Source organism: Sceloporus occidentalis, unplaced genomic scaffold (genome assembly GCF_023333645.1).
Source record: "Sceloporus occidentalis isolate IW3139 unplaced genomic scaffold, rSceOcc1.0.p SCAF_2, whole genome shotgun sequence".
NCBI lineage: Eukaryota > Metazoa > Chordata > Lepidosauria > Squamata > Phrynosomatidae > Sceloporus > Sceloporus occidentalis.
In genome coordinates, this window is record NW_028316982.1 from 117,423,253 (window position 1) to 117,446,741 (window position 23,489).

Sequence of the window (23,489 nt, forward strand, 5' to 3'; positions counted from 1 at the left end):
TTCCTAGGATTTCTAATTTGGATTAGAAATCTGTAGTACAGTAGCACTAGAGCTCCTCAGCAGAGAATTCTTAAGCATCTCACAAAATCAGATCCCAGGATGTTGTAGGATAAAGTCAAAGCAGTTAAAGTACTTTCAGAATGCTATGGTTTTGCAGTGTGCACACAACCTGGGAGCCACTGTACACTTTCAGAACTGGCACCCACTCCCAGTTATTACTTGGGTTCTGTATTTTGCACTCACTTATTTCTCAACAGTCTTCAAATATAGCTTCATGTATATCATTATTTTTTCTTTATTTATATCCCACTTTTCTCCTGATATAGGGACGCTAGATGGCTATAATATGTTGCAATCTAAAAGAGACATTATCAGAGCATGGTTAACTGTGCTCAAATCAGCTTTTGCATAGCATAGCACACTGGCGGATGCTCATACCTTGGCTTCTAGAAAAACAGCTGGAGATGAAAGAGACCCCAAAACTAATTTGATCTTTCAACAGTGAATATGACCCCATTCTAGATAGGCTGAACAGTATCCTCCAAATCAGATTAAGCATTTCACCTGAACTGCATTTACTTGACTGGCCACAATCCCGCCCATTATGAATCCCAGACACACCATTTGGCAATGGACATCACTTTAAGACTGACAGTTATATTCAGAGTTATACATATTCCCTGCAGAAAAATAAGCTATACACATGCACAATTCAGCATAATATTCTGTGACCCGCAAAAATTATACTAATTAATTGTTTATTATGCAATCATGTAATTATTTAGCACATTTTATTTTGCTTCTACTGTCACAGGTATTGGAACCTACAAAGAGATGATACTCTACTCCTAAAAATAAAAACTCTCCTTTCATCTAAAAATCCTAAAAGCTTTCAAATCTGCAATTCACTCCATTAAATAAGTTTTACCATATCAGACATTCTGATTTTCCTCTTCTTCTAAGCATTTATTTAGATATGTATTTAACAGTGAAGTTGGCTTACAGATAATATATGATGCACTGAGTGAAGGGGAAAAGAGTGTTACAGTAGAAGGTATAATTGTTATTGTAAAACCTCTAATCTCTGTGTTTGGAGAGGAAAAAAGTAAACACATTATAAAAGCCACCCTTGACTTTCTGCCAAATAACCTCAATCCTATAAAATGCCTCCTAATGATCTGAATGTGATGGAGTCATTTAAATAACATAGAGGGCTCTTCTAGCAGCAGATACTGGCCACAGATAATGTACAGCCAACAGGATTATGTTGCTGCTATTGAAATATTTCTCGATGCTGCTGCAATTTTCTATTTCATCTCAGTTGTCAATTGATAATTCATTTCTATCCTGATCACAGGTGTGAACATTAGATTGGTTTAATAAAGGCCCCCCTTTTTTCATGAGAGAAAGCTGATAGTGCCACTTGGAGGATATTTGCTGAGCTCTAGACATATTAAGTGGCCTTCAGCAACTCTGCCTCTAGAGAGGCTCAAAAAATTAGATCTTTGCAAATACTTTTACAAACTGCTCTGATTTGCATTACTCCCCTGCACCCCACCCCCTGTTTTTGACTGACTTTGTACTACTCAAATATTCCCAACACAGCTCTTGGCTCAAAAAAGGTTATCCACACAAATTTAGAAATGCCTATTTTGAGAGAAAATGTATTTTTAAATGCCTATATCAATAAGTTACACACAAAGGAAGAGAGAGAGAGACTGAGAATTTCATGCACATGAAAATAAAAGACCAGAGTCCAAAGTATTTTACCCATTCCTAAATTCCTACCATGTTTACTTCACAAAGAAAGAAGGGCTATAACATGCAGCCACTGGTCAGCTAATATATATATATATGAGTACCTACAAAAGCAGTAGTTACTCATATCAGCGTCTCACAACTCTGGAAATCCTTTCTTTTGGTTGTTTCACATCCTGAAACACCTTGATAGAACAGATAAGAAAGATACCAGAAAATTAAGAGAATGGGGAAGCTAAATGACTGTGCTTGGGGAGCATACAACCGTTCAACTCTTTGCCTTGGTTGACATGTAAGTCCAAGAGTTTTGTTCTTGAGTATTTTGCTGATGTGTACTTCCAGGACTCAAACGTGGAATGACCACAATTATCCTTTGAATTTCACACATCTGGAAATTTTGTGATAGAGCTCTTGGCTGGAAAAATGCCCCCAAATGTGTAGAGTTTATTTCTTTTAGCAAAACAGACAGACAGACAGACAATAAAACTGTGTACAAAAATTTAATCCACAAACTCTGGGCAATTTCCAGTGATTGTGAGATACACTTTAGTGTCTTTCACAGTCTTTGTCTCTTTCTCAGAACACCACAGCCAAAACAGATAACAGAAAACAACAAAATCTACTTGACATATTATGAAAAATAAGGAACGATAGCAAATCTTTGGCATTCACTAAGTGTACACAAGTTACAAAACACTGCTTTTATCTGACTGAAAACATTATGAGCATCCATTCTTCCCAGTATGGAAGCTGGCCTTTCCCCCCAAAAAAATTTCAAGTCATTATTACATAGGAACATAACTGCTTAGCCATCTGGTGTTATCTAGTACCTGCAACACAACATTTACTAATTGATGTTGTGTGAGTGCAACTAGTGGTATGTATTAGCCAACAATGGTGTTGGCAAGTATTAAGATCACTCAGACCATTTATGTAGCAAACATTTCAGATACTTTACATTCCTAAAGAATGACTGAAGCTGTGGAACCAATTCCACACACCACTCTAAATTTCCGCATCAGCGTATTATCCTTTATCCACCACATCAGTTTTATTTATTTATTTATTTTTGCTATTTCCAACTTAGATTCATATTTATATAACCAAGAGCATGGGGAGAAGGGGGGCGGGCTGGAATTTGCACACTTTCTCCTGGCCTTTCATATTTCTGTAATCATCTCAGAGGAAATTTAACACCACAAAACTAGATTAAGGGAAGGCAAAGAGACAGATCTAAATCAACACACAAGAAAGGAGCCTGAGTTAAGGTTCAGCCTGCACTGTGACTGCATATTGGAGCTCATATGAGTTGCAGGGAAAAGAACATTGCCGTGTATTGGAGCTGCCATAAAAAAAAGAGGCATTATTTGCAATATCAAGGTCCAGTGAAAGTGTGTATAAAACAAACAAACTCAAGCTGGATCTAAAAATGTCTGGCAAGAAAGTAATTGATGCTGAGGAGTCCTGTCTTAGATAGAAACTGACAGCAAGTTTAAATATGCAGGAGAAAAGAACATTGCACATTTTTTTTTTAAAAAAGGAGATATTATATAATTCAAATACATCCTCAGCTACCCATAAGCACACACCTTACAGAAAACAAGACAAACATCCTGCCTGTGGAAAGTTACCACTTCAGGAGAAACACACTTTCTCCCTAGCACAGAAGAAACTAGTTCTGGACTTGTCTCCTAACAGTTCATCCCAAAGCTGCAATACTATTAATATATAATGGGGCAGGGGGAAGCCCACTGACTACAATGGGGCTTCCATGCAAACAAATATGCACAGGATCAGTTCACTAATGAGCCATGCTCAGACATGAGATTCCCACTCTATGAAAATGTTATTTCTTGTAGATAATGCTCACTAAAGGCACAAATTTAAGCCCACTGGCTTAAATTTCAAGGGTATTTTGGGGCAATGATTCATGATTATTCTTTATTTATTCATTGGATTTACATTCCACCTCTCTCCAAAATGGGTCTCAATTGAAATTCAAATTCAAATACAAACTAAGATCAAATATTTAAAAAGAAACATATTAAAGTCAAATACAAAATGCACATAAAATTAAGGAAACTACAACAACCGAATAGTAACAAAGCCCTTCAGCAATCAATCCGTTGCCAAAAGTGCCTCTCTGTTTCCAAGCAATACCTATACAATGCCAAACAAAAACACTCATAGATAGTTAGATAGCACAGTTAGACTAAGAACACCTCCAATCTGTCATTCCTGATCAGCCTGGAGTTCAAATTCCACCTACTCAATCCAACTAATTCTTATCTTTCAAATGCGGAAGTGTTCCACTTTCATATTGTACAAACGTTACTGATCTATAAGGCCTTAGTGAGAGCCAACATGTTGTAGTGGTTTGAATGCTGGACTCGTACTCTGGAAAACAGGGTTCAAATTTCTTCTCAGTGAGGGAAATCCACTGGGCAACCTTGGACAGATAACACTCTCTCAGCCTCAGAGAGAAAGCAAGGGAAAATCCCATGAACAAAATTTGTCAAGAAAATGCAGTGATAGGTTCACCTTAGTAGGGTTGCCACAAGTTGGAAATGACTTGAAGACACACAACAACAAAATGGTCATGGTCAGCAAAGCTGGAAAACAACAGACACTGCAGGCATTATGCATGCAACCATCTTGCCATACCATGCATGCCTCAAGTTATTTTAACAAAGGGCAACTAAATTTTAAAACAAGTCTCTAAGTCATTTGAATCAGACCATCTTTGGTGTTTGAAGAAAGCCTCCCTAGAGATAAAGAGATGAAAAGGGAGACCAGAAATGCTACTTTAGTCGGCCGTTATGCTAGTGCACTTTCTTATGCACAGGGAGGATAAAGTACAGTATAGAAGTGACCTCAGAAGGGAACAGTTGCATGTGCTGAATGGCCCATTTCTCAACACCTGGCTTTTGGAGAAAGGGGGATCATCTGAGGTAAATTGCTATGGGAAGAGTGGCTTAGATCTGTGCTACTCAAAGCAGTGGGCTGTGAACCAGTGCTACTCCACAAGCTATTGGTTGCCATTTTGTGCTGAGTTTCCAGGAATGAAAGAAAGAGTTTGAGTCAATAGACACTAATATTGAACTGAGGACCTCTTGCATCCTGCTATGGGTGGCACAGTTACACTGTGAAAGAATCCAAGAAGATCTCAGCCAGAGAGTGCCAAATTTGCACTGATCTTAACAGCAGGTTACCAAGAGCGAGAAGAACTAATGCCACACTCTTCTAATTTGATGAGAGTATTCAACATGGCAACAGCAGCAAGACTTGAGAAACCACTCTTCACTCTAACCTCGTTTGAGTGATCATCTTTTGTTTGCATTACTGCAACTCTCAAGATGACAGCTATCAAATCAGATTACTGAATGTTGCTTACGGTGACACTTGCCAAAAATAAACTATTTCAGGATCAAAAGCAGATGAGGTTTAGTTTGTGTGTTTAGCTCACAGAGGCTGGGGAACTGAAAATGGTTTGAGAAGAGATTATCTTCACTTATTTCAAGAGTGGGCAACTGGAATAGGTAGAGGAATCTTTTCTTTACCTTTGCCCTTGAGAACTCCTGAGAATGGTGGGCTGTCCCAAATGCCCCAAACTAAACAACAATAACAAGAGAGACTGGAAGCCCAACAGTTATTTTTTCATAGTCTTTTGTGGGCTTTTCAGGCTATGTGGCCATATTATGGAAAAATTTATTCATGATGTTTTGCCTGCATCTGTGTTTGGCATCTTCAGAGAATGGTGGCATGGAGGTGTGTTGGGTGTATACTGTGTGACCCTTGGTTCAGAGGGAGTAATTTACATGTTAATCTGTGTGTTGGTCTATTGGTGAGTGGCAAGGGTAGGAGGATATGATCCATTGTCTGCTGGGAATCCTCCAACCCTGCCACCCTGAGGCCTTGCCATTCACCAACTGACCAAACACAGAGATTAACATTTAAATAACTTTCTCTCGACCAAGGGTCACACTGTATATATATATCCCACACAATTCCATGCCACCATTCTCTGAAGATGCCAGCCACAGATACAGGCGAAACGTCAGGAAGAAACTCTTCCAAAACATGGCCATATGGCCTGAAAAACCCACAAAAAACTATAGATGCCGGCTATGAAAGCCTTCAACTTCACATCAGTTATTTTTTCATCTTAAACCATGCATGTAGGGGCACTCTTGTAAACTTCCAAGGGGCAATTCACCTTTTTTTTTTTTTTGGCCAGAAACCAAAATGTGGTCTGAAGAGCCTGAGGGGACTGGGGTCTGCAAGAACAGCCTTGAGATGGACACATATTGCCAGAGGACCACATGTGGCTTTATTTTTTTCTGTCCCTGGTTAAACACTTTTGCAAGATTATCAGCATTCCAAGAAAATAAAATCTCTACTTGTCTTCAGTATATTACTGTGTGCCTCCAAGTCACTTTTGAATTAGAGTGACCAGATGAACCAATAATAGGATTTTCTTGGCAAGTTTATTATTATTATTATTATTATTATTATTAACCTTTATTTATGAAGCGCTGTAAATTTACACAGCGCTGTACATGCAATTTTTTTTTTAGTTAGACGGTTCCCTGCCCTCAGGCTTACAATCTAAAAAGACATGACACAGAAGGAGAAGGGAGTGGTGACGGGAAAGGGTAAGAGGACTAGCAGTTCCTCTCAACTTCCGAGGCCTGGACCAAGGCAGATGGACAGGAGGGAGGGTTTGGCTTCAAAATGGAAGGTTAATCATTATCCAGGGAAAATACATACTCACAAGTAGGATAATACATATACAGTACATAGCAATACAGGAAATGGATCAATAAACAGTCAACAACAGAACATCAGATAGTAAGCGACAATTATGCGATGTCTGGGAAGGCTTCTCTGAACAGGATGGTTTTCAACTCTGTTTTGAAGCTGGTTAAAGAAGCGATGACTCTTGCTTGTGGAGGAAGAAGGTTCCAGGAGTGAGGGGCAGCAAGTGAAAAGGGGCGAATCCGGGATGGGGCAGAGGAAATCCTGGGCTGAGACAGGAACCCTTGACTACCAGAACGGAGGGCCCGAGTGGGAAGGTGAGGAGAAAGAAGGTCTGATAAGTAAGGAGGGGCCAGTCCATGGAGGGCTTTGAATGTCGACAGCAGGAGCTTATACTGAATGCGGAAAGGGAGAGGGAGCCAGTGAAGGGATGCCAACACAGGAGAGATGTGGTCAGAGCGGTGGGTGGAAGTGATAATGCGTGCAGCTGAATGCTGGGCAGAGATTAAAGGACGGAGGTGAGAAAGAGGAAGTCCAGCCAGGGGGACATTACAGTAATCAAGTCGTGAGATCACTAGGGCATGGACCAGGATCTTGGCAGTAGAGGCAGAGAGATATGGTCGGATTTTGGCAATATTGTACAAAAACAATCTACAAGCCTTGGCTGTGGTCTGGATCTGAGGGATACATGACAGAGAAGAGTCAAAGATAAAGCCAAGACTGCGGGCTTGCTGGACTGGTTGAATGGAAATGTTGTCCACAGAGACAGAAAAGGAGTGTTGAAGGTTGGGCTTAGGAGGAAAGACAAGAAGCTCCGTCTTGGACATGTTGAGCTTCAAACGCCGATGGCGCATCCACTGTGAGACAGCTGTAAGGCAAGACGAGACTTGCTGTTCAAGCCTTGGAGAAAGGTCAGGGGCAGAAAGATACAGCTGGGTGTCATCGGCATACAGATGGTAGGAAAAGCCAAAAGAGCTGATGAGTTTTCCTAAGGACAGTGTGTAGAGAGAAAACAGAAGGGGACCCAGAACAGAGCCCTGGGGAACTCCAACAGATAAGGGAACAGGAGAAGAAGTCTGACCCCCTGCAACTACTGCAAAAGATCTGCCAGACAAGTAAGATCTAAACCAGTCGAGAACAGAGTCTGAGAACCCAAGGTCAGAGAGTATGTCAATTAGGAGACAGTGATCAACAGTGTCGAAGGCTGCAGACAAATCGAGAAGAATGAGAACAGAGTAAAGGCCATTAGCCTTGGCCTGTAAAAGGTCATTTTTCAGTGGAGGTTTGTCACTGCCACCTTCTGAGGCTAAGAAACTGTGGTTTGCCCAAGATAACTCAGTGTGGTTTTCATGCTTGAGTGGGGATTTGAACCCTTGTCTCCAGAGTTGCAGTCCTAACGCTTATTTAAAAACAGTGTATTTCATCAATGTGCAGGAAAACTCTCTTGATGTCACCATTTTTAAAAATTTCTGCTATAAATTCAAATGCATAACTTGGCTGTTAGCTTCCATGCATTACCTACATCCAAATGGACTACTGGTACATGTTCTCATATAGGTCAGTTCTTGAGAACCACATGGAGACTTCAACTAGGGATGAATTTTCTTTTAACATACACAAATGTACATATTGGAGTAGCATGATCTCTCTCTCACACACACATATACATACACAGAGGGGGGAGAGGATGGCACTATCCTTATTATTATTATGGAGTTTATTACCGCTTTCAATTTCTTGTCTGTGGAATACTTTTGGCTCTTGAGCTGAGACAGCTCTATCTTAAGTACCAATTATTTTGAACCTACTATTAAGCATCTGGTAGGCTTCGTAGTCTACTGTGAAGACCATTGTGGTTTTCCTGTTAACTTCTTTCCAGTAGAAAAGGTGACCCCCCCCCACCCACCCTATGGAATTCCCTCCCAAGAAAGATATGGATGGCCCCATTTAGAGGTACTTTCCAGACTGTTTTAAAAACTCACCTGTTTTCATTGGCTTTTAATTTATAAAAAAAAATCAGTTCACTGCTGATGGATAATTCAAAAAACGTAATGGTTTATTTAAAATCACGTTTATTTAATATGATTTTATTAATATTTTTGTACTGTTTTTATTCTGTAAGCAGCTTTGGGAAAGCTATGGTCTTGAGAGGCAGCTAAAAATGGCTTAAATAAAATAAATAAAATAGATTGTGCTCTTAATTTATCCATTTATACACCATTCACAGCTCCAGGGCTCAGGGCTAGTTACACAAATTACTCATAAATATGGAGAGATTTTAATTTGTCTAGCAGGCTCAGAATTTAAATTAAGCAGGTGAGAGGAAATGAAAGTGGATGAAACGCTCTGACATAAGTTGCACTGAAATTAATAAGAACTAATTTTGCAGGTGTTATGTGTCATACCTAAACTTTTTATTTATTGATTTGAACACATTTAATCTCGTTTTTCCTTCAAGAAGTGTAAGGCATCAATACATACGATGGTCCTCACAACAAAAGAGAAGTCACGTTGGCCAAAGCCTGATAGGTTGTAATTAACCTATATTATTTCCTATCACAATTTGTAGTTATGTCCACTAGCTGAGACTGCATTTTAAAAGATTAAATAAAATACGTATATTGATGGCACAATGAAACATCCCAGTGGTGTCATTCAAAATACAGTAGTTAGCAACCAGCTCTCCCCTGTGGCACCAAAGGATCCAATCCTTCTCTCCTTCTGACTCTCTCACCTCTTAGTCCTCCTTGTCTGATCAAGTCTCTATCTCCTCCTCCCCTTCACTACTCCTGGTTCCCTCTTTTACCTCCCCAGCCTTCCTGCCTTTTAACAATTTTAACAACTGGTTCTGTGAACTGGTGCAAACCAATTGAATGAATCTCCAGAATCAGAGGCAACATTGCTCCTAAATACAATATAGCAAGGGCAAAGGATGGTTTTTTTTCTTCATAGCTGCTTCAATGCTTCCTAGAAGTATCTAACCAAGTTCTTCTTTTCTTCTAGCAGAGCTTTGAATCTAGGCTCCAAGTCCAAAACTCTATCCTCTACATTATACTGCCTCATTTATTAGCAGTACCACATTTAGCTAAGAAAACATTTCACCAGGTTTAGCGATCTACTGTATATGAACTTGCATTGTTCCATCCTCACTGCTTCTTAATTCCAGCTGATACTCTGCATTTAAAGAAAGAACAGAGAAGTTAAATACTGTCCTTCTCTATTTCTTTATAGCTAACCTGGGAGGCAGGGCAGGCTGAAAATATTACTGGCTCTAAGTGACCTGGGTAAGTTTTTGGGTGGTGTTTGGGATCAGAATCTAAGGCCTGTTACAGACAGGCCAAAATAAAGCTGCTTCGAGTCACTTTGGAGGTATGGTATTTCAATGATGCATGCGTCCTAAGAGTCCAAAAGCCGCAAGGACTGGAGTGCAGCTTTGGTGTGGCTTTTGGACTCTTAGGACGCATGCATCATTGAAATACCATACCTCCAAAGTGACTCGAAGCAGCTTTATTTTGGCCTGTCTGTAACAGGCCTAAAACTCCCAAATAAAGCCCATTATGTTATCACTATAGAACCCTCACTTTATTACTTTATTCACATAAGCAGTGGAAGTTCCTTAAAGAATATTATTTGAATGCTGGCACACAACTCAGTCTTGAGGAGAATCAATCAGCCCAGGTAAGGATGAGGGAAGGATAGAAGTCATTCTATGAAAACCCTTAAGAACTCTTAGTGCAACAGAACAGAGAACACTTCCCTGGACTTACAACACTGAGGAAAACGTCCTAAGCAGAAGCAGTCCCACAGTACAAAAGGACAAAGGGTCTGACTCCAGGGTTTAATTCCCACCATTTCCTTTCATCAGCAACACAGTCTCAAAGAATACTAACAAATGGAGTAAAGCCTGTTGAAGCAGAACCTACCACTGTAGTCATGAGCTACTTATCCTGGCCACCTTAGGAGGAAATAGATAGCAATGGAGAAGAAGGTGATTTGGATAAAAGGGATGCTTAGACCAGCAGGATTAAAAGTGTTGTGCTGAGTGTGCAAGGCTGAGGGCAAGGACCTTATCACACAGCGGGCAAAATGTGGTCGAAACGTCACCCAAACGTTGCAGAAGTGCCAGGGATATGATCATGCCAGGCACTTCTAAAGTGTAATTGAAAGTTCCTGTTATGCTCCCGTCATGGAATTGTTTGCGGGGGAGCCAGGAGAAGCCATTGTCTGAATAATGGGATATCCCGATATTCAGAAAATGGCTTCTCTGCGAACGATTCCATGACGTGAACATAGCAGGAAGCCTCAATTGCACTTCAGAAGCATCAGGCATGATCAGACCCTGACACTTCCACAACATTTGGATGACGTTTCAACCGTGTTTGCCCTGCGTGTGATAAGGTCCCAAGAAAAATTGCTCTTGAAGGCTGCAGAAGTGGGAAAGAAGAATTAGATGTCAGGGAATGGGAGATGAAAGGCTGTGCTTAAGCCTGACTAGAGATGGAGTTAAAAATGGTTTTACTTTCCTCAGTGGTGTAAGTAGTGTGTGTGTGTGTGTGTGTGTGTGTGTGTGTGTACAGTGGTTGCTCCAAATTCACTGGGGTTAGCGGGAATGAATGTGGAAAAACCACAAATAAAAAACACTATTCTTTTTTCCTGAGAGAGTACCTCTCTAGGAGTCTCCACATCCTCCACTGCAACTCTCTAGATTACTACACTACACTTTTATAGCGCTGCTATTCCACTTTTACTGCTCTGGCTGCCTCCTCTAGGAGTCTCCACATCCTCCACTGCAACTCTCTAGATTACTACACTACACTTTTATAGCGCTGCTATTCCACTTTTACTGCTCTGGCTGCCTCCTCCTGTTGCATACTGGGATTTGCAATTTAAAGAGGAGGCATTTAGAATCCTCAGCCAGAGAGCTCCTAGGCTTCACTGAACTACAAGCCTCTAGGCAAGAGGAGGCAGCCAGAGCAGTAAAAGTGGAATAGCAGCACCATAAGAGAGTAGTGTTGTAATGTGGCATTGGTCAAAATCTGCCACAAGCTTACCGCAGAATCATGCTGGGGACCCACAAATGCCTAGAGAAGTGTTTTCTCTAGGAATTTGTAGGTTCTGAAGCACAACTCTATAGTCAACTTCTGACAGAGTTGTGTTGGAGGACCTAGTAATGCCTAGAGAGAACATATTAATCAAAACTGCAAATAACTGCAAATGTGGAGGGCCAACTGTGTGTAAGTGTGTGCACGCGCACGTGTATGTGTGTCTATATAGGTGTGTGTATGCCTGTATACATACACACACATATACACATCTATACACATCCACATAAACACACATACGTACATATATTGAAATTCACTGTAAAAAATTCAAAGTTATAAGCAAGTACAAAAATCCATTGCATGCAAACTAAATAACCCAAGCTAAGAAAAAGAGAGCAACAGTGATAGCATTCCATTCCCTTTACAGCCCTTCCGTTCTCTTTGTTTTTATAAATTATTCGGGGGAGGGGGGAAATCTGGCGCTTGGAAGTAGAAGAAAATATTGCACTATGAACCTCTAAGCTATTACATTTCCATGGCTTACTCTGAACATGGGATTGGAGTTCTCTCAGTGCAGACGATTTTGAGTGCAGAGTATGTGCTGCTCTGAATACAGAAAGAAAGAGTCTTCTTGTAGCATACAAACTATAATGGGAGGGCTGAGGGATCTGCACAATGCTGAGTGCTGCTGTTAGATTGGCAGTTCACTTCCACTTAAAAAACACACAGGTATAGGAGCTTCTAAAGGCAGAACAATGGATAAGGTTAAAACAGTGTAGCTTGTCATCTTGACCTCAGAGAAGCTTCCTCAGGATCAATAGTACCTAATAAAATGCTGATAATTCTAATTATACATAGCATTTATACAGCACTTGTCGGCAAAGATCCTATATGGGTATAGCTCTATATGTGCAACCCCACATCCTCCACTGCCAGCAGCTGTCAGCCTCAGGAGCTATCACTTACAAATAACGAAGGGAGCAGAGGGGAAGCAATTCAGACCATGGAGAAGCAGCCGGTCTCAACTTGGGGGGACAAGGGGAGGAAAGAAATGGAGGTGAACTCTCCAATGGAGTGGACTCACTGTTTCTTTCCCTTACGAGCTCAGAGTAGCAAAATTTGATCTTCATGGTCTGAATCCCCTCCTCTCCCATCTTTCTTCTGCTAAAAAGGAGCTGAAGCACCCCATCCCAGGGGTTGAAAGCTACCAGCTGTGAGAGATGTTTGGACAAAACACAAGGGCAAGAGAATAGCCCACAGTGACCCATCCAGAAAGGGACTTATGTGTGCAAAAGCTGCTCTTGCATGTGCATAAGTCACTAACAGGATGTCAGCCACAGAATGTACAAAATGCTCCATATATATTTTCTTGATACCCTTACAACAGCCATGTAAGATAAGTCAGCTTTATTACCCTCATATTACAGATGGAGTGTGTGTATGTATGCTCGTGTCTGTAAAGAAGAGGTTAAAAATCAAACACAGCAGCTTGCCAAACAGAAATGCATGAGGTGAAGAGTACAGTTATGGTTAAATATGAAAAGTTTTCTTAACTATCCTAGTTCCTTAGCCCCCTTCCCCACAACTGGCTGTCTCACATGGCCTGAATGTTTGAGCTCTGCACAAATTTCATTAAGTGCAATATTTTCCAAATATTTTCCCCCAAACAAAGAACAGTTACAACATTCCCTTAAGTACAGAATAGTTTCCAAGAATACAGACACTGACCATCCCTGACTCAGCCTAATCTTACCTTAGACTATCAAGAAGATACATTAATGGGCCAAGAAAGGCAAAGCACATTACATTGTACTATATGGAAAGAACTATACAGAAATAATAGTATGTCAAAATGCAGAGTTTTATAGAGATAGAATGAGGTGCTCTAGCCCAACCTTTAGAAAGACTGTAATGGCTAATTATGTATTTATATCTCACCCATACTCCAAGAAGCTGAGGATGGTGCACAGGATTTGCCATTTTATTCCCACAATAACCATTTGACGTAAATTATATTGAAGAACAATGACTGAAACAGGCTCATCTGGCAAGCTTCATGGCTGAACAAGAATCTGAACTAAAGTTTGCCTGGTCTGTGCCCTACACATTAACAGCCACACTAATAATTGCTATACCATATATGAGACACAGTGAAATAAATCAAATTCAGTCTGCTCTGCTCTGTCTTTTTTAGTAGCCAGAATACAAGAACCACTTTCTTGCACTCTGTTTTAGAATCTGTATATACAAGTGTGCATGCTAGAGCAAACCATCCACTGACTTATACATTTGTAAGAAATATTATATGATTGCAGGTCAATGTGGGGGCAAACTGCACAATTGTGAGTAAGAAAATAGTCAGGCCAGGTCTGAAGATTAACAAACCAAAAATATTTTCCTAGACAGGTGTCCATGTTTTCCTATACCTAAAGCAGCAGGCATTGGCTGAAAAGCCTCTGAAACCTATCAACTAATTTGCTTGCAGAAAGGACTATAACTCAGTGGCAGAAAACATGTTTTGCATGCAGATGATCTCAGGTTCTGTCCTTGGCATCTCCAGTTAAATGGGCCCATTTACAAGTGATGCAACAAGCTTTAGCCTAAGACCCAGAAAAGCTGTTACCAATCTAAGCAAACAAAATTAGGCTTAATTGGGCAAATAGTCTGGCCTCACATAAGGTAGCTTTCTTTGTCCCCAGTTGCCCTTTTTCAGTTGACTGACTTTAATAATAATTGTGTGGCTTAATTTCAGTCAGGTTACATGTGGACATGAGAATAAAAGCAAACCCCAAAGGCCTTCCTATGACATCAACTAGAGACTGGCAAGAATAGACACATCTGCCTAGCCAGGATTACTGTCATATCAAAATAGATCAGTCACTTAAATCTAGCCAAAATTACAAGACATATATGAGAACAGCCTAAAAGGAAAAAAGTAGGACCATAACAGGCTCAGCAACAAGTTCACATATAACAACGCACCATTTTTTAAAATGTTCATGAGCTGCAACAAAACTGAGAATTGTACTTTTCCTCATGTCTCGTTGTCCATTCTTATGATCATAAGGAGTGGGGATGAGATGTGTCTATTTGTGGTTTTCAACACACCACAGTTCTTCCACTTGTCAGAACATGTGAAAGCCATAAAAGGAAACTTCTCATGACCACTCCTCCAGCACCTATGAAAAGAAAAGAGGAAGTGGAGAACCCTAAGCTTCATTGCAGCTCATGAATATAATAAGAAACCGTAAGGAGAAAGAAGCCTTGCCATGGCTCCTGGATGTAATGAAAAACCATGGCTTGTTTCTACATCTAAACTGAACCATACAAATAGTGCTTTACCCAGTGAGAGTGTAAACATGTGTAGTGCTGCTCCAAGGCATTTTATTACCTAAAACAGAAACCAGTAACACCCCATGCCAGCCAAGAGTCAACACCTAAAAAATGTTAATTATACTATTCAGACATCAGTTTCTGGCTCCATTCATTCCACCTATCTCCATCCACGCTGTGCTGCATGAAGCAGAACACTAATACTTCTGCATGTCAGGGCCAAGCGTGCGTGTGCAAGATATATTTATGGTTTGGCATACCCTGAGTCCATGAACTGGAGCAGGCTATATATGTACATAACAAAGGTTAGGAATAAATAAAGAACTTTCAATATATAGATTAACAGCCAAACAGTTCAAAGATAATTGTCTTACCTGAGTGTTCCACAACCACCTCCTATCCAACAGTAGTTAGTGACTAGTTCCTTTGAAACTTCACATAACAAGATTTTCCTACAAATAAAAACAAAACAAAAACACGTTATAATCAAGAGTGCTAGGAATACTTAATTCCACAAATGAACTGCAGGATAAGACAAAAGCTCCACGTTCAGGTTACACACCCCTCGGATCGGGGTGAAGCCACAGGCAGCCCAGACGTGGTCTTAAAAGAAGTGCAAGCCCCTGCCCCTTGCCAGCGGTCCGTTGCGGACCATGGTGGCAGCCGGCCTCAGGACCAAGGTGTTTTGTTGCTGTGGTTCTGCACCAAAAGGGGAGTGACCAGGGCTGGAGCCACCAGAAGCCACTCCAAGCTACCAGTCTGCTTCAGTTGTCCCTTCAGGTACAGCTGTTCTTCTTCTTCCCCCTACCTGTTCCTCTTCTGTTCCCCTCATGCCTTCATCTGTCTTCAAGGAATTTCTAACCCCAGAGGTCCCACCCCAGAAGGCAGAAGTCCTGCCCACAAGAGTCCCATCTCCCTGGAACACCCGGTGCAAGAACAGCTTTGAGTTTGGGCACTAGGTCTCTAAAAGGTTCACCATCACTGAATTAGATTCTAATTTATTCAGAAAAAAATTATAAATAGTAAAATCAATTCCAATTGTGAACATAAAATTCAATGACTTTTTTGCACATGCTTCTCATTCTTGATTTTATCAAAATATGAAACCTCCTTGCTGACTGCCGCCTACAGTGGATTTTGCCTTGATTGACAAAAGAAAACTGAACCTAGGCCCCATACAGACAGGCCAAAATAAAGCTGCTTCGGGTCACTTTGGAGGTATGCTGTTTAAATGATGCATGCGTCCTAAGAGTCCGGAAACTGCACCAATGTCACGATTCAGTGCTAATGACTGGAGTGTAGCTTTGATGCAGCTTCCGGACTCTTAGGACACATGCATCATTGAAACAGCATACCTCCAAAGTGACCCGAAGCAGCTCTATTTGGGCAGTCTGTATGGGGCCCTAGATTAACACAAATTTCTTTGCTGCATCCTCTGAAATTCCATCTCACATCCCCTGGGGGTGTGGGCACCTCATGTTGAGCACCCATGCTCTAAAGGATGTTTGCAAGCAACATGCATTATGTATGCTGTTTCAGCAGCCAAGCATGCTCTCCAAATTCACTTTTATAAGTATGAAAAGCCACAATGGGAGAATGCCACAAAAATATATATGAACTTTCAAATGTTCATGAAATCATTCTCTGAAGATGCCAGCTACAGATGCTGGCGAAACGCCAGGAAGAAACTCTTCTAGAACATGGTCACATAGCCCGAAAAACCCACAAAAAACTGTTCATGAAGTCATGCTGGAATCTTTAATAATGTTTTGAAGGCAGGAAGGAAAAGTTGGGAAAAAGCTGGGAAAGCTCTCATCCAGAAATCTATGAACATAAAAAGTTGTGGCAAATCATTAATATATCTGGAACTTTTAATATATCATATCCCTTTCTAAAGAGGCAAATATACTATCCTCCTTCAACAGGGCTTGTGCATAGCCAAGTATAAATTAAGGATGTGATTCTTCTTGAAAATCATCCCCTCAAGGGAAATCGAGCAATTTACTAACTTTCTCTCCATTGTGAGATCCTATCTGAAAACTTCTTTGAAAACTATGCAGTTTCTCTTCTCTGTTCTTGCAGAGGGGAGAAAGTTTCTCCCTATTCTCTCATTATTTTCCTGTCTCTCTGACATGGTTTCACTATAGCTAGTGGAGGCTGCCACTTGGAGATGGGGCACTCTGTCAGTGCTGTTGCTATGATGGAGGAGAAGGGAGAAGGACACTCATGTAGCCCAAGTGCAGGAGAAGCAGAAAAGTCACTGCACTGAGGAAGAGAGACAGCAGTGGCAGCAGTAGCGGTGACACAAACTATGAGATGCAAACATTTTCTACAGATTCCTGCTTCTCTCAGGACTGAAGTCAGCAGTCCATATCCCAGCAAAGCTTCAATGCTAAACTTTGTTGGAAGGTGCACACGCTTGGTTTGCTTTGGTGTTGTACACAGACACACACACACACACACACACACACACACACACACACTGCAACTTTCTCTTTTCAAAAGAAGGCCTGAGGTAACAGCTTGCTCCCTGTCACCCAATCCTGGGCAAAGCTCCTCAGCAGAGGTGAAGGGACTTGAAAATCTGATCAAGAGGCCTTTAAATGGAATCTTATGGTGGATGGGTAAAATATTTCTGAGGACAGAAGGTCAGAAGGAATCAATAATGCATAGTAAAATGAGGTTGTGTTATGCAAACATGACCAAGATCACAAAATCACAAAAATTGCAAATTACAAAAATAAGTGGAGGGAATGATCCATGGTTTCTGTGTACTACTGTAAAAACATGAGAAACAAGATGAACTTGAACTATGAACATAGGGAGACAAAAATCATTTAATAGGCATTATTAGAATCTGGTGGGGAAAGATGGGAATGGACTAACTGAAGGTATAATCTACAGGAATAACCAAACATAAAAGGAGGGACATCCATTATATATAAATGATGTATAAATCTGTGAGGAGACCGGTGATCCATGATTTGGAGACAGAAGTCAAGTTGAGAGAATTTGGATGAAAACGACAGCAGAAGGAAACAATAACATCAGCACTGGCAATCCCCAAGATAGACTTCAGAACTGGAAGATGATGTGTATCGGATTACCAAACATTAAAAATAGAGAAATATAGTAGAAAAGAAAGGGTTCAGCCACCCTTACATCTGTTGAAAGGCAAACTCTGGCAGCAATATGAGTTTCAATGAAGTTCTAAAAATATGTACTCAGATACTAAAGTTGTCTCTAGTACGATAACAAGTAACAAACATTTATGTGGGTTGGGGGAGATGAAGAGCATGTTGTAGCGCAACTGTCATATAACTCGGTAACATACACTAATTTATGCCTCTTCATGACCAAGAATATACATCTGTGCAAAATTCTGAGCCCCAACTGTTGGAAAGCATACATCTATCAGTCACTCTTTCTATTTTTCATTAATTTTTCATTTTTCCTTTTTGCATCTATAATCATTCTTTGGGAGGGGGAACTGAATCTCTCCTATTGAGACAAATTTCTCTCTTCCAGAAAACTCATCTTTGACTTCATAGTTTTTAAACTTACTTCTATAAACCATCCCTGCTTCATGATTATCTGATCCAGTTTTCTATAGTTTGTGTTTTCTTATCAGCTACTTACAGTACAACCTTATGCATTTTTACTTAGAAATGTGTTTGTTCAAGATGCCTTACTCTCAAGGAATGGTGCATGAGACTGCAGAATTAGACTTGGTGAACAAGGTTTCCATTATCTGTATGTATGTCGTCATCTACAGTCTTCCCCCCATTAGTGATGACTGAATAACTGACAGAATATCAAATCTTGAAGTTAACTGAAGCTGTACAAATAAAGTCCACAAGACTTCCCTGCCATAAGAAAGTATTTCACCTTACCTCTCCTCTCCATATCAACTGAACATTTCAATGTTCTGCAATGGTGTGCTACAATATTGTTCATGTGTCAGCATGAATACTGTCTTGCAACAATCCTTTCCTGTACAAAGATTCAGCACTGCTGCAATCTTTGGTTCATTTGGGGCAGCATGTACCTCCTGGTCCAGCAGAGGGAGCATGGAACCAGACAGTAGAGGCAAAGGAAAAAGCTAATTGGTTTTCCTTGTTTGTAGGAGATGCTTGAATATTTATTCTAGGCAACACATTTGTGTTGCAATAAAGCTGATGGTGTGCTGGAGCAGGTTGTACATCATAGCAAGTACAGGATCCTGAACCAGAGTTCTGAGAATGAGGAATTATTTTACCTTAACATAAAAGTGGCAACTGTCAGGACAAGACAGTGAGGCAGAGTTCTGGAATTAATTTTGTTTAGGGAAAATCAAAAGCAACAGGAAATAATGAAGAAAGCACTGCATAGCATTGGATCAAATCACACTGATCAACAAAGCCTGCAGTATTTTTAAAGATTTTTTTATATAAAGGATAAAATAAAGGGGAGCCTATGAGTGTGAAAGAAACCAGGTGCTTTCAGAAAGGCATATGTGGAGAAAAAGAACTGGTCAAAAGCAGGTGGAGGAAGAGAGCAATCAAAATGTTTCAAACCAACAGATGGAGATGCAGCAGAGGCAGCACCAGCTCCTAGAAAGCAAAAACAAATCTGCCCAGGAGCTCTTCACATTTTTATCAATTTACAATAACCCCCATCTCATAGACACATAATTAAAAAGAAAATATGAAATACTTTAATAATGAAAACCAAAACAGACAGAATCAATTATAGTGTTAAATAAAATATGCCAACAAATATGCTCAAAATTCTGCAGCAGAGACTCCAATTACAGATACAGAGAGAAATCCCAGAGGTGCAAGCAGGGTTCAGGAAAGGAAGGGGCACTAGGGACCACACTGCAAACATGCGATAGTTAATGAAGCTCACCACCAAATTCCAGAAGAAAATCAGCATGTGTTTATAGACTACAGCAAAGCCTTTGGCTGCAGAGATCACAAAAAGCTGTGGAACACTCTTAAAGACATGTTTAGAGTTATTATATTGGAGCTGTTGGTGATAGGAAGTTTTGAATTCAGCATTATCCTACACACTTTTTTTCCTCTTTCTCCAACAGCAGTGCTATAATTTTACAGTTACTTTTATTTCATGCTAATTACATTGGGAAAGTACCTAGGAGCTGTGCAACTTTTCTTTTTCTCAAATTGCAGCAATCCAAGACATACCAGCTTACCTTTATGCCTAATCCACTTTAAGGAGTGTTATCTCTTGAGAAAGGTCAGAGAATGGAACAACAACACTCCTCTGCACAAGCATACAACTTCCTACAGCTTACAAAACTGGTCAACAGGCTATAGCAGGGGTAAAACAGCGGAGCCAATGTAAGTCAATCTGCTGCCAGATTTGGAGCCTTAATCTACAAGTGACAACACTGTTAATCATTATGCCTCCAGACAACTTCTATGGCTAAGAATATTGGTAGTGGTCCCACTGCAGTCCTCCAAGGGCCTCTGTGGGAATGTAGTTGTTCCTGCCCCTTGTAATTGTGGAGGAGGATACCAGGACTTGCAGTACACTTCCATGAATGAAGCAATATGATTACACAATAAAAGCCTTGTCTGGAAGCACCCATACAGTGAGACTCATACTTGGAGCAGAACACCCAGAGGCACAAGCCTTGAAGGAATTGGGGCACAGAATCAAGGAATGAAGTAATATTTCCCTTGCAATTGCAAATGTTGGCTAATTATATTGCAAGCCATTCTCCTTTATGAAGAGATATGGCTAATTTATTTGGCATCCTTCAAACAAAGTGATAGGCTTGTTAGGATATTACATGGGATTGGCTCTTGAGTGTGTGCTGTGGAAAGAAGGCAACTAAGTAAGTGCCTGTTAGCTCATGTTAGATTTTGTACTAACAGAACAGGTGGTGTTCCAAATGAGAGGAACTTCAGAGACCTTTTAATTTGTTCTGAATCCCTACTAGTTTACAAGGATATATTTACAGATACTTAATCACTGCTTCTACTATAGTAACCAACCTGTAACCCAGAAACTTGCTCAGTTGCTTTAAAATCACCAAAAACACTCAGTCAGTTCATTCTCACAAATCCATACAAGGCCACTACCCTCAACCTTGTTGGCTTTGTGGCACACATAGTGTTCCTCGTTACCAAAAGGCAGCAGGGTGCACTAAGTGGAGTGAAGGGGTAAGAGGACAAGAAGAAGAATGGGGAGCAGAAATCCTATATATACTGTCTCATATTTCCTCAGCAGTTTTTTAAATGCACAAACTGAATTCCCAAGTTGTAACTTGGCATACTCATCTGATAACATTTTCCTTTTCCACACCTTCCCTTTCATAACTAGCTCAAATGATAAGCAAGACAACAATAAGGGTAGAGGCAGACATAAATGAATAACGTAGAGAAGCTAGGAAAGTCATCTGCAGAGTGTATTCAACTTTCAAGAAACATCAGGGAAACAGAGAGATAGAGAGGCAACCTACCAGCTACTTCACTCTAATGTAATCTAATTAGAAAAGGGCCTGGAGATGGTGTGCAGCCAAGTTATGTTTCTGAGTATTGCCAAAGGACAGGAGATTCTCAGAAAGCTACAGCTGCAATAAGGAGATGGAAGAGCATTACACAGAAATATGAGCAAAGAAGAAAATAATAAAACTGAGAGGCTAGCTGCTGCCTAGCACTCAAGTCGCCCTCCACCTTTCCTCTTGTTGGTTACCACTGTCCCATTCTAGAATGCAGTGTAAGCACTTTTAAGTATTCCTCCCACAACATAAAGAAAAGGAAAAGAAGGTACAAACACTTTTTCAAGGATATTCCATGACCATAAGCTTATCACACCTATACCTACTTTAACTGATTAATTTATGTTAACTTATAAAAGAACTGATGGGCCAGTGTGGTACAGTGGTATTGAATTAGGACTCTGGGAAACCAGGATTTGAAAATCCTCACTCAGCCAGGGAAATTCACTTGATGACCTTGCAAATCACACTCTCTCAGCCTAAGGAAGAAATGACAGATCTACTCTGACTAAATCTTGCCACTAAATCCCTTACAGTTGACTTAAAAGTATATAACAATAGCATAAAAATGAGTTCTGATTAGAAGAGTTGGGCTGGCAGGGTTAGTTCATGTTCAGGTAGCAATGTCCAGATATGTCTATCAATGTTTGGGAAATAGTATGTAAAAGACTTTTTTGTCTGGAATCTTCAGGATAATTTTGCAAAGAACAGGGTGGCAGATTGGTGAAGCAATCTAGTGTTAAACTTTTCATGCACTCCTGCCTCTCAGTACGTTCACCACCCACACATTTCTGTCACTGTGAAAACCCTTCATATCCTCACCTGGCAACATTCATACCAGCCTGGTGGGACAGGTTTTAAAGGCTCTGGTAATGGTAAAATGCTAATGGATGTGCTAACAAGATTTACTCCCTCCTGGGCTGAATAACGATGTTTAATTTTTATTTATTAATCTGCTTGTTCATGGTAGGAGACATTCTTTTTTTTTAACCACTATATTAAAAGTAGTAATTAAACACACTCATAGCAAGTATTACAAAGTACACAGTGTAAAACTAAAAGAGTCTTGCAAATTAATATAAAAAGTAGGAGAAATATGGGCAAATGGGCACCCTCAAGCCTTCTCCACACCCCACTATTCTCCAGAGGAGACGGATAGGCTTTAGAGGAAGAAATGTCCCCCAAAACATTTTCTAGCACATTACCATTCCTTTGGAGGAGGAGAAGGAACTGTCCCCCAAAACCTTTTGCAGCAAATTACCATTCCTTTGGGTATATGTGCCTATTTAAATAATTTGTGACACATTTATATTGCGGTCAGAAACAATAATTAAGATATTATTTTCCACCTTTCAAGATCATTGTTTTCCTGAGGCAGTTTGCAACAACAGAACAATACTATTCAGGATCAAAAATATAAAACCACATTAGAAATAACTTTAAAGTAAAGTAGTTACAATAAAAGTAATTTTGAGTACCCATCCACTGAATCAGTAAATGCCACTGAAACTCTCCATTTAAGACAGGGAAACCAGGGTTCTTTTAACCCTCTTAAAAACAGACATGCGGGGTGAGGGCTGGACTGTGCATCTTTCACAAGGAAATTCCTCAGTGTAGGGGCCATCACCAGGAAGGCTTACATTACCGAAAAGCTTGGTGAAACTCAACACAGATGACAATGCTTTAATTAAAAATAGAAGAAGAGAGAACTGCAGCTACTCCATACTTAGCCCATTACCATGAGATGCCTGCTTTCGGGGGGGGGGGGGGGGGACATTTAAGATGATGAGTTTTACTGGCCAACACTGTGTTGTGACCAGCAACATTTTTAGCAAGTTTGTATTATGTTTAAAAGCAAGAGTTAGAGACAGGCAGACTAGATCAGACCTGCACAACTTGGAGGTAGGTAGGGGCCAAAACTAAAACAGTTTTTCAGGAATAAGGCCAGGCTGCAGAGGAGGCAAACAGGTGCTCCCAAGCCTGTATTAGAGGCCAGCTTTCTCCTGAGGAGACTGCTGGGCTGTGGAGGAAGATGGCCAAACGCTTGGCCCCAAACCTCCTCCACAGCCCAGTCTTAGTCCCGAGAC

The 23,489-nt window shown here is 40.5% G+C and overlaps 1 protein-coding gene across 5 annotated transcripts in view; it reads right to left on the reverse strand.

Annotated features, from left to right (window-relative positions):
- The window catches only part of ZMIZ1 (zinc finger MIZ-type containing 1), a 455,177-nt gene that overhangs the window by 247,085 nt on the left and 184,603 nt on the right, over positions 1 to 23,489 (reverse strand). For all 5 annotated transcript variants that reach the window (XM_089510695.1, XM_089510694.1, XM_089510693.1 and 2 more), the window contains exon 4: positions 15,269 to 15,346. The gene's annotated coding sequence lies outside the window, so the exon portion shown is untranslated. The remainder of the gene's footprint in view (positions 1 to 15,268; positions 15,347 to 23,489) is intronic.